The sequence below is a fragment of the Bufo bufo genome, chromosome 2 (genome assembly GCF_905171765.1).
Source record: "Bufo bufo chromosome 2, aBufBuf1.1, whole genome shotgun sequence".
Taxonomy (NCBI): Eukaryota; Metazoa; Chordata; class Amphibia; order Anura; family Bufonidae; genus Bufo; species Bufo bufo.
In genome coordinates this window covers 260163941-260177199 of record NC_053390.1, presented here as the reverse complement: position 1 = coordinate 260177199, position 13259 = coordinate 260163941, and the positions used below count along the sequence as shown (strand labels likewise).

At 42.0% G+C, this 13259-nt stretch overlaps 1 protein-coding gene across 3 annotated transcripts in view; it reads left to right on the top strand.

Moving 5' to 3' along the window:
* The first annotated feature begins 4661 nt into the window (after positions 1–4661).
* Positions 4662–13259, top strand: part of RTN4R (reticulon 4 receptor) — a 282951-nt gene continuing 274353 nt past the window's right edge. For all 3 annotated transcript variants that reach the window (XM_040416529.1, XM_040416532.1, XM_040416530.1), the window contains exon 1: positions 4662–4880. The gene's annotated coding sequence lies outside the window, so the exon portion shown is untranslated. The remainder of the gene's footprint in view (positions 4881–13259) is intronic.

The following is a 13259-nucleotide window of genomic DNA, read 5'->3' as shown; positions in this document are numbered from 1 at the left end:
GGGCCGTGAAAGACAAGTACTGTCCCTGCGCGTAACAGAACTTCCAGGTTTCCATCATGACATGTACCTTGCCACACAGCAAGAACTGCAAGGAGTAGCCTTCATTCTCTGCCATCTGACAATACAAGTTAGAGATGGCTTTTTGGGAGAAATAATGGTGGCTAGGCATCTTCAAGCAAAGCTGACTACATGCCATCAGCTCCCTAAAGGCAGAAGAATACACTAAGTGGTACGGCAGAGACTGCACTCTCAGCAACTTGACCAGGTGGGAGTTCAGCTTGTGAACCGGTGGATTGTTGGGCATGTAGAGTTGTTTCTTGGCCACACATTCTGTTATCGATGGCTGACAACAGAGCAGAGGAGGAACAGGAGAGGTCGTAAGCGGGAGAAGCAGTAAGTGATGATGACGATAACAAGGACAATGTACTGCACATGGATGTGGCTTTGCTGCTGCAAAGAAGACCAGGAATAGGAGGACACTCCTTCATAGTTGGCTTCTCCAGGCCACGATTAGGCCCCATTCACACGTCCGCAATTTCGTTCCGCAATTGCAGACCCATTCATTTCTATGGGGCAACACGATGTGTGAAGGTCCGCATTTCCGTTCCTGAAAAAAATAGAACATGTCCTATTCTTGTCTGCAAGATTAGGCCTTTTCTATTAGTGTCGGCGATGTGCGGTCCACAAAATGCGGAAGGCACATTGCCGTGTCCGTGTTTTGCGGATCCGCAAAACACGCTACGGACGTGTGAATGGAGCCTTAGTCTTTGCAAAGTTGCAATGTCTTCGGTTTCTTGCCTGACCTGCATATTTGTACCCTATTAACTAATACAAACTCCTCTTAGTGACACACACAGTGTCCTAAATATTATAGCAGTATACACTGTGTCCCTGAATACAATCATGTCACATACTATGCCCCCTGCAAATAATGCCTCATGCTCTGTGCCCCCACTGTGCCTCATGCTCTGTGCCCCCACTGTGCCTCATGCTGTCTGTCCCCATACTGTGCCTCGTGCTCTGTGCCCCCATACTGTGCCCCCTGCTCCCCCCCCCATACTGTTCCACATGCTCTCATCTGAATGCCGCAGTCCTTCAAACAGATGATTGGTTAGTGGACCAGGAGTCAGGCCCCCACTGATCAGATATTGATGACCTATACTGTTGATATGCTGATATACACCTAAATTAGGTCATCAATATTACATTTAAAGAAAATCCCTTTTAACTGCAGTAACAAAAAGTATAATTAGAAATTGTTTATTTTATATTAGTATTTATACCATTACTTAGCCACTATGTGGCAGCTTTACGTTGTTTGTAATGTTATTTGGGAATTATATTATTTTATAAGAGCTGTACATTACATATTTCTGTATTGTCTCCATATTTATTACTTTAAGTGGTCATATGTTGCTAGTTTATGTATAACTGATTAAGAAATGTACTTATTTTTACAATTTACTAATTTTTACAGTTGTCACACTAATGGAGGTGTGGCTAAACATGGAGGCTTCCATCTAAACATATGGGCCCAGATTTACTAATCCTAAAGATGGTGTAAACTCAGCCAGACTGTCTAGACCTGCACCAGATTTATCACAGGGGCTCCGGCTGGAGGATACATGTGCTGCAGGAATATACATTTTTATCTAGATCTATATCAATCTTGAAGGAGGCCAGGTAAGTATTCTCTGTATGAGGGCCCCAGGCATTGTGGGTGGGTTTTTCAAGTTTGGATAACCCCTTTAAAGGGAACCTGTCACCGGGATTTTGTGTATAGAGCTGAGGACATGGGTTGCTAGATGGCCGCTAGCACATCAGCAATATCCACTCCCCATAGCTCTGTGTGCTTTTATTGTGTAAAAAAAAAACGATTTGATACATATGCAAATTAACCTGAGATGAGTCCTGTATGTGAGATGAGTCAGGGACAGGACTCATCTCAGATTAATTTGCATATGTATCAAATCGTTTTTTTACACAATAAAAACACACAGCTACAGTTGCAAGAAAAAGTATGTGAACCCTTTGGAATGATATGGATTTCTGCACAAATTGGTCATAAAATGTGATCTGATCTTCATCTAAGTGACAACAATAGACAATCACAGTCTGCTTAAACTAAAAACACACAAAGAATTAAATGTTACCATGTTTTTATTGAACACACCATGTAAACATTCACAGTGCAGGTGGAAAAAGTATATGAACCCCTAGACTAATGACATCTCCAAGAGCTAATTGGAGTGAGGTGTCAGCCAACTGGAGTCCAATCAATGAGATGAGATTGGAGATGTTGGTTACAGCTGCCCTGCCCTATAAAAAACACACACCAGTTCTGGGTTTGCTATTCACAAGAAGCATTGCCTGCTGTGAATGATGCCTCGCACAAAAGAGCTCTCAGAAGACCTACGATTAAGAATTGTTGACTTGCATAAGGCTGGAAAGGGTTATAAAAGTATCTCCAAAAGCCTTGCTGTTCATCAGTCCACGGTAAGACAAATTGTCTATAATGGAGAAAGTTCAGCACTGCTGCTACTCTCCCTAGGAGTGGCCGTCCTGTAAAGATGACTGCAAGAGTACAGTGCAGACTGCTCAATGAGGTGAAGAAGAATCCTAGAGTGTCAGCTAAAGACTTACAAAAGTCTCTGGCATATGCTAACATCCCTGTTAGCGAATCTATGATACGTAAAACACTAAACAAGAATGGATTTCATGGGAGGATACCACAGAGGAAGACACTGCTGTCCAAAAAAACCATTGCTGCACGTTTACAGTTTGCACAAGAGCACCTGGATGTACCACAGCAGTACTGGCAAAATATTCTGTGGACAGATGAAACCAAAATTGAGTTGTTTGGAAGAAACACACAACACTATGTGTGGAGAAAAAGAGGCACAGCACACCAACCTCAAAACCTCATCCCAATTGTGAAGTATGGTGGTGGGGGCATCATGGTTTGGGGCTGCTTTGCTGCGTCAGGGCCTGGACGGATTGCTATCATCGAAGGAAAAATGAATTCCCAAGGTTATCAAGACATTTTGCAGGAGAACTTAAGGCCATCCGTCCACCAGCTGAAGCTCAACAGAAGATGGGTGTTGCAACAGGACAACGACCCAAAGCATAGAAGTAAATGAACAACAGAATGGCTTAAACAGAAGAAAATACGCCTTCTGGAGTGGTCCAGTCAGAGTCCTGACCTCAACCTGATTGAGATGGTGTGGCATGACCTCAAGAAAGCAATTCACACCAGACATCCCAAGAATATTGCTGAACTGAAACAGATCTGTAAAGAGGAATGGTTAAGAATTACTCCTGACCGTTGTGCACATCTGATCTGCAACTACAGGAAACTTTTGGTTGAAGTTATTGCTGCCAAAAGGAGGTTCAACCAGTTATTAAATCCAAGGGTTCACATACTTTTTCCACCTGCACTGTGAATGTTTACATGGTGTGTTCAATAAAAACATGGTAACATTTAATTCTTTGTGTGTTATTAGTTTAAGCAGACTGTGATTGTCTATTGTTGTGACTTAGATGAAGATCAGATCACATTTTATGACCAATTTGTGCAGAAATCCATATAATTCCAAAGGGTTCACATACTTTTTCTTGCAACTGTATGGGGACTGGGTATTGCGGATGTGCTAGCGGCTATCTAGCAGCCCATGGCCTCCGCTCTATACATAAAATCCCGGTGACAGGTTCCCTTTAAGACAGAATTTTAAACCAGAAAAAAAAAATACCTAAAAAATATCAGTATCTCATTTTGCAAAACTTCCAGCTGTAAAGTCCAACTTGACTTATTTTAAATAAAAAGGGGTTAAACGTTCCATTCATCTTTGAAGATGTGGAGACAGCTGCGATTTGTACATGAGCTTTCAAATGATACATTTCCTTCCATTTCTCAGAAATGTAATCTGATTTGTCTTTCCCATGTCGGCCTCTCTGTAAGATCCTAATCCCTCCTCTGCCAGAGGGGACCAGGAATTCTATGTAAACCTCAGGACTGCTGAAGGCTCCTGTGGCTGCACATAGATGACAACTTACCTGGCCCCCTGAAAAAAACTATGTGAACCTGATCTGGACTTGGCCCATGCTGCTGAAAGTATGTACTATAGATATGGCAGGGGTGACTTTATCACACTAGAGGAGGTCTGTGGACAAGGAGTTGTGCTAAATGACAAACTCAGCTCTGCCCTCGCTGTGCATAGACTTTATGGCTCTCTGCAGCCCCTCCACCTGTCCATGAGGAGGGTATCCTGCCGGCTGCCCCGAGTTCTGCTCCAGCTCCCGCCACAAGCCGGCCGTGCCCGCTTCATTATCCCAGCCGCCTGTGGGCTGCTCTCAGTGCTCCCTCCCATCTGCTCCGTGTGTCTCTAGTAAATCGGATCAAGCCTGATTCCCCTCACGTCAAACCACATGATCCCATAAAACATTCATCACCTCTCAATCCCTGATCCAGCGCCATAAAACATTCATCCCTGCTTCTCCACAGAGTAAACCGGGGGGAGAGGGAAGAGCCGAGTGATTTCACCACAGCGCCTGGCGGCCGGAGGAAGCGCATCACACATTGATGGGGGAAGACAGGGAGCTCTCATTACCAGCCGGGCTCGGGCTGCCGGAGGCTCACCAGTCCCACCAGTCTCACCAGTCTCACCAGTCCCACACACTCAACTAGTTACCATTTGGGAACAGCAAGATCAAGCAAATGGATCCTGGTGTGAAGCGCGCTCAATTCTGAGAGGATTTACCTTTCAGGCTGCTGGATGGGGGATATTGCTGGCTGCCTGCTGGAGGAGAGCTAACTGCAGCGAACTTTCCAAAGGATTGCAGGGATATAGGACACCTCATGGTGACAGCATTGCTTAGGGAAGGTAAGTGACCCTCCACTCATTCACCTATCTGCCCAGTCCTGCTGGTGTTTTATAGCACCCCAATTCTGTGGGTTTCCAGACTAGATATGAAACCGAGAGAAAGAAAGAGAGAAGATAGATGGATATGACATAGAGAGCTGTATAATAGATAGATATGAGATATATAGATAGATATGAAACCGAGAGAGATTAGATAGATAGATATGAGATATATAGATGTATAATAGATAGATATGAGAGAAGAGAGAGAGATTAGATAGATAGATATGAGATATATAGATGTATAATAGATAGATATGAGAGAAGAGAGAGAGAGGTGAAAGATACTGGAAGAAATCTATCAAATGAAGTTTTAGCACCAGAGGTTATCTATCTCTCTATCTATCTATCTATCTATCTATCTATCTATCTATCTATCTATCTATCTCCTCATATCTATCTATCTATCTATCTATCTATCTATCTATCTATCTATCTATCTTATACCTCATATCTATCTATCTATCTATCTATCTATCTATCTATCTATCTATCTCTTTATCTATCTCCTCATATCTATCTATCTATCTATCTATCTATCTCCTCATATCTATCTATCTATCTATCTATCCATCTATCTATCTACCTACATTGTCTATCTACAGTATCTATCTATCTATCTATCTATCTATCTATCTATCTATCTATCTATCTTCTACCTCATATCTATCTATTTATTTTATACCTCATATCTATCTGTTATACCTCATATCTATCTGTTATACCTCATATCTATCTGTTATACCTCATATCTATCTGTTATACCTCATATCTATCTATCTATCTATCTATCTATCTATCTATCTATCTATCTATCTCCTCATCTATCTATCTCCTCATATCTATCTATCTCCTCATATCTATCTATTATACCTCATATCTATCTATGTTATACCTCATATCTATCTATTTATCTTATATCTCATATCTATCTATCCATCTCATATCCATCCATTTGCCTATCCACATTGTATAACTATAAGACAGAATAAGCAGCCATTCTTCAGAAAGAAGTTTTTGCCCCAGACTGGATGGTCTTGAGAGGGGCGATAAATGTCCATTTCCATGCAGAAGATAGGGATGAGAAGGTTTTATGATGTAAAATGGGGGATGCCAGAGCTAAGCCTCGGCTCCCAGTGCAATCCACAGCACAAAGTAGGTCAGGAATCCTAAAGGACACTTGGGAGACAGCTACCGGATCTTGCGGTGAATCAGTCCCAGGGGTGCCTTCAGCTCTCTGCCCCATGGTGCAGGATAACGTGGCTTCTGTGTGTGATATAACAGGGGAACGTGGGCTTTCTCTGGTGGGTTTAGAGGTTTCCTTCTGGGAGAAGGTCCCCTGTGGGGTGCTGCAGCCTTTGTAGAGGGGTGCTAACCAAGGTGCTATGTTATCTTCCTTCAGACACAGAGTGAAGCGCCTCAGCTCTAGTCTCAGCATTTTAGGAGGACTTCTTCCCACCTTTTCCTCAGAAAGATTTGCACTTGTGCATTGCCTGTTAATGCAATATTTCGCAGTCATGATACTGTGGGTCAGAATACTCGGCACCATTACTGAGGCAAATGCAAACAGACACCCACAACAGTTACAGGATTGTGGGTGCTAGGGGCACAGGCTGGCAGAGGAGGCAACCCTGAGACCTGGCTAAAAGTTCTAGGTATTTATTGTCAGGGACTAGAGCATTGCAGTTACATTCCAACCTGTCTTCTCTTATCTTACATGGACGGTTAGAATGTGTTATATGTATCAGATGGATAGATGATGGATAGATAGATGATAGACGGATAGATAAAGGATAGATAGATGATAGATAGATAGATAGACGGATAGAGTATTTTAGTCCTAGGTAATATTTATGTCAGAGCTATCCTATCTCCCTCCAAGTTCGTCTCTCTTAAATCCATGTGAAACAAAGGAATAATATAACAATGCTTACTATAGTTATGTGCGTTCAGAGGATGATAGATGGATAGATATTTAGTCCTAGGTAATATTTATATGTCAGAGCTATCCCATATCCCTCCAAGTTCATCTCTATTAAATCCATCTAAAATAATGGAATAATATGACAACATTACTATGGGTATGTGCAATTCAGAGAATGATTGATAGAATATACATGATAGATATGAGATAGATAATTCTAAAGAATATACATGATAATAGATATAATACACATGATAGATAATTAAATAGAATACACATAATAGATAGATATGAGATAGATAGAATATACATGATAGATAAATGGATAGATAGGTAGATAATTATATAGAATACACATGATAGATAGATAGATAGATGGATAATTATATAGAATACACATGATAGATATAATATACATGATAGATGGATAGGGTTATCAGATATATTTGCAATAGAGACATTTAAATCCACGACCCCCACGACCTGTCCTGGGTAACATCTGTCACGTCTGCTGTATGTGGGTTTTATTCTCTCCCTCAGCAAGGCTCTTTCTCGTGGGATGCCTCTATAGGAATAATCCGCACGTTTAGACGCCATCCCCAGATATGAACTTTGCACATTTGTGTTATTTCCCATAGAAGATTTGTTCATCCTGTGAAATGAGGGATTGCCTGGTGCTTTCCTAAAGCAAGGCGAAGCCCTGTGGCCCAGTGAAGATCATTTCTGTGCCCTCCATCACTGCTCAGGATGACGAGGAGGCAGCCGTATATTTACTTGCATTGAGGTTAATGTAATTCATCGTACCTATAGTGCGACTGGAGCTGTTATCTTGTCAGAGAATAGAATCCAAGCATGTCGGGTATCTGTACCAATATAACGTTCTGGATTTGACTTTTCGGGGACATTTTCATCTTCCTAACCTATCCTACCTAAGTAATGTGGTTTATTGAACTTTCATTATCCAGGATTCAGCGAGCATTATTGATTTAGAGTTTGTCTGTATGGGAAGGGAAAGGGATTAATGTCAACACTGTTGGATTTGGATTTTGAGCTTTGATGTTCACTTATGAGGCCTGTGCTATATAAATCGCATGCTAGGCAGCGTCTTCTTAATTGTGGTTTGGTTAGCGTTTTATGAACAGTGGACAAAAGGAACGAAATCTTCTAAAAATAGTGTTAAAAAGTCTGCACTTTTTTTTGCCTTTGCAACATATTTTCTAATGTGGCCTAGTTCCCAGAAGGCATAATTTATCTTCAATTGCAAATGCAACACAAAAAATACAGACCACCTAGTAAGTGTAAGAGAGAAAGGTCTGGATTATGATTCTTTCTGTATATGAATGCATTCATCTTCTGAGTACAAGCATACTTTATACATGCAATTTATTCTAATTAAGAAGAACTCCAGCATAAGAACATAAGGTCCTTGTAACCTCTTCCTCCACCTTGTAAGGTATTGTACAAATAAAAGAACAGCTAATCCATGATCTAGTGATGGATCCGGGCCATCATCTTCTACTCCAGGTTCCAGAAGTTCTAATACGTTTTTGCTATCCTATCTATGCAGAGACCAACATGGGGAGTGCTGTGAGGAGGAGGGGAGTGGTAGTTGGGTGAGGATTGGTGCAAGAGTTGTTCATCAGGGTGTTCCCCATTCTGGCACTCTCTGGGGCCGTGCAGTGCTTGGAGGGCCACAGACCTTTCTTCCCCTTGGGGTACACCCTGATATCGGGGCTGGATGGTGGTGCAAGACAATAAACAGGCTGTATGTGGGGGTCACAAGTCCAAGGCACTTTACTGAGGTCATTTTGGCAGGTCATAAACAAAGGCACTTGTGGGCATAAGCTCAGTCTCTTCAGAGTACAATCTTTCCATGGCTGAATATGGTATAACAGGCTGAAAGATGGCCGACTCTGAGTCTCTCACTCTATTAAATCCAAACAACCTTTCAAATCAGCCAAAGTGATGTACTGCAGTTCCTCCAATGGATGGCTAGTCCTTTGTAGAAGTGTGGTCGGCGCAGAAGCCATATATACCTTCTCTATAAGCAGTAAGGTCTGTTGCCATAAACTAGCTAATACCTTACTAACTGTCCTTGCACCAGTCCTTTTGTAATGGGCCTCAATAGTCTGTATATTCTATTAGGGTTGTTGCGATATCAAAATTTTGATTCGATTTCGATACCATAAAAAAGTATTGCGATACTCGATACCATTCGATACCACGTGAAAAAAATACCAAAAAAGCCACGTGCACTCCACATTTTAAAAAATGGCGAATCGTGCAGTTTTTATATATATTTTTCTTTTCTGTTTCGGCGTTCACCGCATAGGAGATTTTTTAAAATATTTTAATAGTTTTTGGACTTTTTGGGCATTGCAATATGTGATATGTTTATTTATTGTTTATATATTTTATATGTAAAATTGGGAAAGGGGGTGATTGATCTATACTTAATATATTGAGGTTTTTTTTCAAACTTTTTTTTAAACTTTTTATTTAATAACTACTTTCCCCCTCAGGGGCTAGAACCTGGGATCTTTTAATCCCTTGTCTATTCGCCCTGATAGAGCTCTATTAGGGTGAATAGGACTTCACACTCTCCTTGCTGCCCTGTGCATAGTACACAGCAGCAGGAAGATTACCATGGAGGGCTTCAGTAGCGTCCTGGCTGCCATGGTAACCGATCAGAGCCCCAGGATTACACTGCTGGGGCTCCAATCAGAAGCTGCACTGCCACCAATGAGAAGGGGTGGGGACCCTGTGGCCACTGCCACCAATGTTTTTAATACTGGGAAGGGGAAGCGGGCTCACTGCGCCACCAATGATAATTAACCTTTAATACTGGAAGCGGGTGTCGGCAGCAGATCAGCAGCAGTGAACCCCTCAGGTGTGGCACCTGAGGGGTTAACTGCCGCTGATCGCAGCTTCCTGTCAGAGGCAGGGTGCCGGCCTATGTGATTCTGCTGCTGGCAGCTGCCTCCTGTATTAAAGGTTAAAGAGGACCTTTCATGGCTCCAAACATTGTAAACTAACTATCAGGATATGTAGAGCGGCGCCCAGGGATCTCACTGCACTTACTATCATTCCTGGGCGCCGCTCCGTTCGCCTGCTGTGGCCCCCGGTATATTCTCCAGCTCTGTATGCTAATTGATAGCATTGGCGCAATGGGGAGGAGACTGCCCTTTTTCTCAATGGGAGTTCCTTCTCCCTGGCTTTAGCGCTGTCCAATCACTTCGGAGAGCGTCACAGCCAGGGAGAAAAAAAATCACACCTTCCTCCTGGCTGTGACGCTCTGCGCTTTGGACAGTTTGATCACTGGTCGGTAATATGATGACTCTCTACCGCTTGATTAAGCGTGACTTCAGAGTTAATATGTGTTGCACTTTATTACATAATGTTACTTACTATATGATAGAGAGGTTCAGAGATGTGGGATCTTATTGTTGTTAAACTGAGCTAACGGAGATTTCATATTATTACTACTGACGTTGTATTTTATGTATTTGTGTATGTTTGTCATCGCCACCTACAGTTTTATGTAATTGTGTGAATAAATAAAGATTATATATATATTTTTGACATTAATGCAGCACTGCGTTGTTGTTCTCTTATTGGTGTTTCAACAGCTGTTCTATACAGCAGGTATTCTAAAGAGTCCTGTTCTACGTGGTGGCTGTCATGGCCAAAAACGAAAAGTCAGTTTGTGGGGAATTGCTTGTCCATTAATATCATGTAGTAGACAATTAAAGGGGTTTTCCAGCCTTGGAGCCAACAACCCCCATGGTATTGTACTTAACTAGAAAAAAAACACACTTGTCCATGATCTTGCCACTGCTCTGTTCCCGGCCTCCTCCTGTCCCCTCAGGACCAGGAAGCGGCTTGGTTTCGTGACCGCTGCAGCCATTCATGGGCCTCAGTGGTCACATTGGCTTGAATAGCACGTCAAATGATAGAATTCCAATGTTCATGTGCATGAAGCTGAATAATTAAGAAGTAATATCTCCATGTACAGTAGTTGTAGGACGAGCCCCAGAATCAATTCCACCAATGGGCCCTAGGCATCTTGGTCCTACACTGTACTCAGAGTTATTACTGGGTTATCTGTGGTGTTACATAGGACTGAAGATTCCTGATGCTACATTATCTGCACTCTGCAGAATGCAGTGGATTACTGGAGCTCAGCTCCCACTCAGCAGACTGGGAGCTGAGCTGCAATAGCGCCACTAAACAGTGCTTATCATAGTAGTGAGCATCTCCTCTAATGTATAATGGATAAAAGAGCACTCGTGTTCATTCACAATGCACTATGACTGCTACAAATGCTGATAAGGCTGGGCTTTTAGGTTGTTTTTTTAAGGCAAAAACTAGGAGTTTACTGAATAAAAGGGGAGTAGCAGCATCGGTCCTACATACAGTACCTTCTCCCCCTTTATGAGCCACACCTGAAAAAGCTTACATTTCTATGTGGCAAATAGAATGCAGTAGTAAAACCAGACCAAAAAAACTGAACGAAACCTGAGTAGGGAAACCCAGCCTTAGGATGCTCCTCTGCAGTTGTAAACATGCATTGGGGGGCCCTCTGGGTTGGATGTGTTTCCATGCTGAACCTCTAGCTACTGTACGCCTGGCTATTATCTTCTACCCTGCAGCAGGTTCCAGAGCCTCTAAGGCTGCTTTAATACTAGTGTTATAAGGTCCAGCAGATAAAAGCCTGCTGGATCTCTCTGAATCCAGGATTTGCTGGGTAGTGGCTGGATCTCTGACGGAACCCATTATAGTCAATGGGGCTGGCTGGCATCATGGTAACATCAGGCAATGCTGGATCCATAGATTAAATAACATTAATGTGAAAGAAGCCTAATCCCATTTAATAATACATGCCACCAACCATCCTAACCAGAATGAGTGACAACTTTAAAGCTGCACGTCAGCATGGAGATCCAGCCATGCCATCCTTTAGCAGGACCGAAGCATTCTCCTGAACACATTGGGCCCACTACTGAACAACTTTATATTTTCTTTAAAAAATCTAAATTCAAACCTTAAATTTCTCTTTATGTTACAAGGGTAACCAGCTGATGGTAGGGTATCTCACTACTGAGACCATCAGTTCTCAGCTGTAATCGGCAGGGGACCTCTAGAAGTAAGTGTTAATTTCTCACGCAGTGCAATCAAAGAGGAGAACAAGCTTTACATAGTACCGAATGAAATCAATGCATTCTCTGGAAACAGTTGCTCTTTATGCAGGCTAATTGACAGGGGTCTCACATGAGGGGTCCCTCTATTAACTCAGAATGCCTTAATAATTATGTGAAAATGGATCTAAATTGCTGCAAAAAGACATGCACCACACATCCGTTTACCACATTGATTGATTGTTGCTAAGCAAAACTTTAGAGGAAAGAATATATTTTACTTAGTACACATTTTAGGCAAACTGTAAGCCTACTGGACCTCTCATGGAGACCTCTTCTTAGTGGGTCTCTACTCTGTTAAATGCAGCAATGCCTGATGACCACGGCCGCCACAACATAGCACCTGCAGGGGGAGCATCACAGTAGCCTAAACCCTCCTAGCCTTTGGGCCCCATCCCCCACAGTAACAAATGCCATTACACAGCACCGACACCGAGTGAACGGATCGAAAAAAGCTTACATTTCCAAAACTCCCTTTAAAAGTTAGGTTTCAGATAGATAGACAGGTAGATACTGAATATATCATACTGTGTGTGCATCATTTCACAGCAGATCAAATTTGCTTCTCGGTAGATTATATACAGTTGAAACCAGAAGTTTACATTCACTATATAAATAGACACATATGCATGTTTTTCTCAATATCTGACATGAAATCAGAATAAACCTTTCCTGTTTTTGGTCAATTAGGATTACCATAATTATTATGATTTGCCAAATGCCAGAATAATAAGAGAGAGAATGTTTTTAAGGCATTTTTATTACTTTCTGCAAAGTCAAAAGTTTACATACATTTCATTAATATTTGGTACCATTGCCCTAAACTATATGACTTGGGTCAAACATTTTAGATATCCTTCCACAAGCTTCTTACAATAGTTAGTTTGGGCCCATTCCTCCTGACAAAACTGGCGTAACTGAGCCATGTTTGTTGGTCGCCTTGCTCGCACCTGCCTTTTCAGCTTTGCCTGTAAATTTTCAATACGGTTGAGATCAGGGTTTTGTGATGGCCACTCCAAAACATTGACTTTGTTATCCTTAAGCCACTTTGTAACCAGTTTGGCAGTATACTTCGGGTCATTGTCCATATGGAAGACTCATTTCTGCCCAAGCTTTACCTTCTTGGCTGATGTATTGAGATGTTGCTTCAGTATTTCCACATAATCTTCTTTCTTCATGATGTCATCTATTTTGTGAAGTCCACCAGTCCCTCCTGCA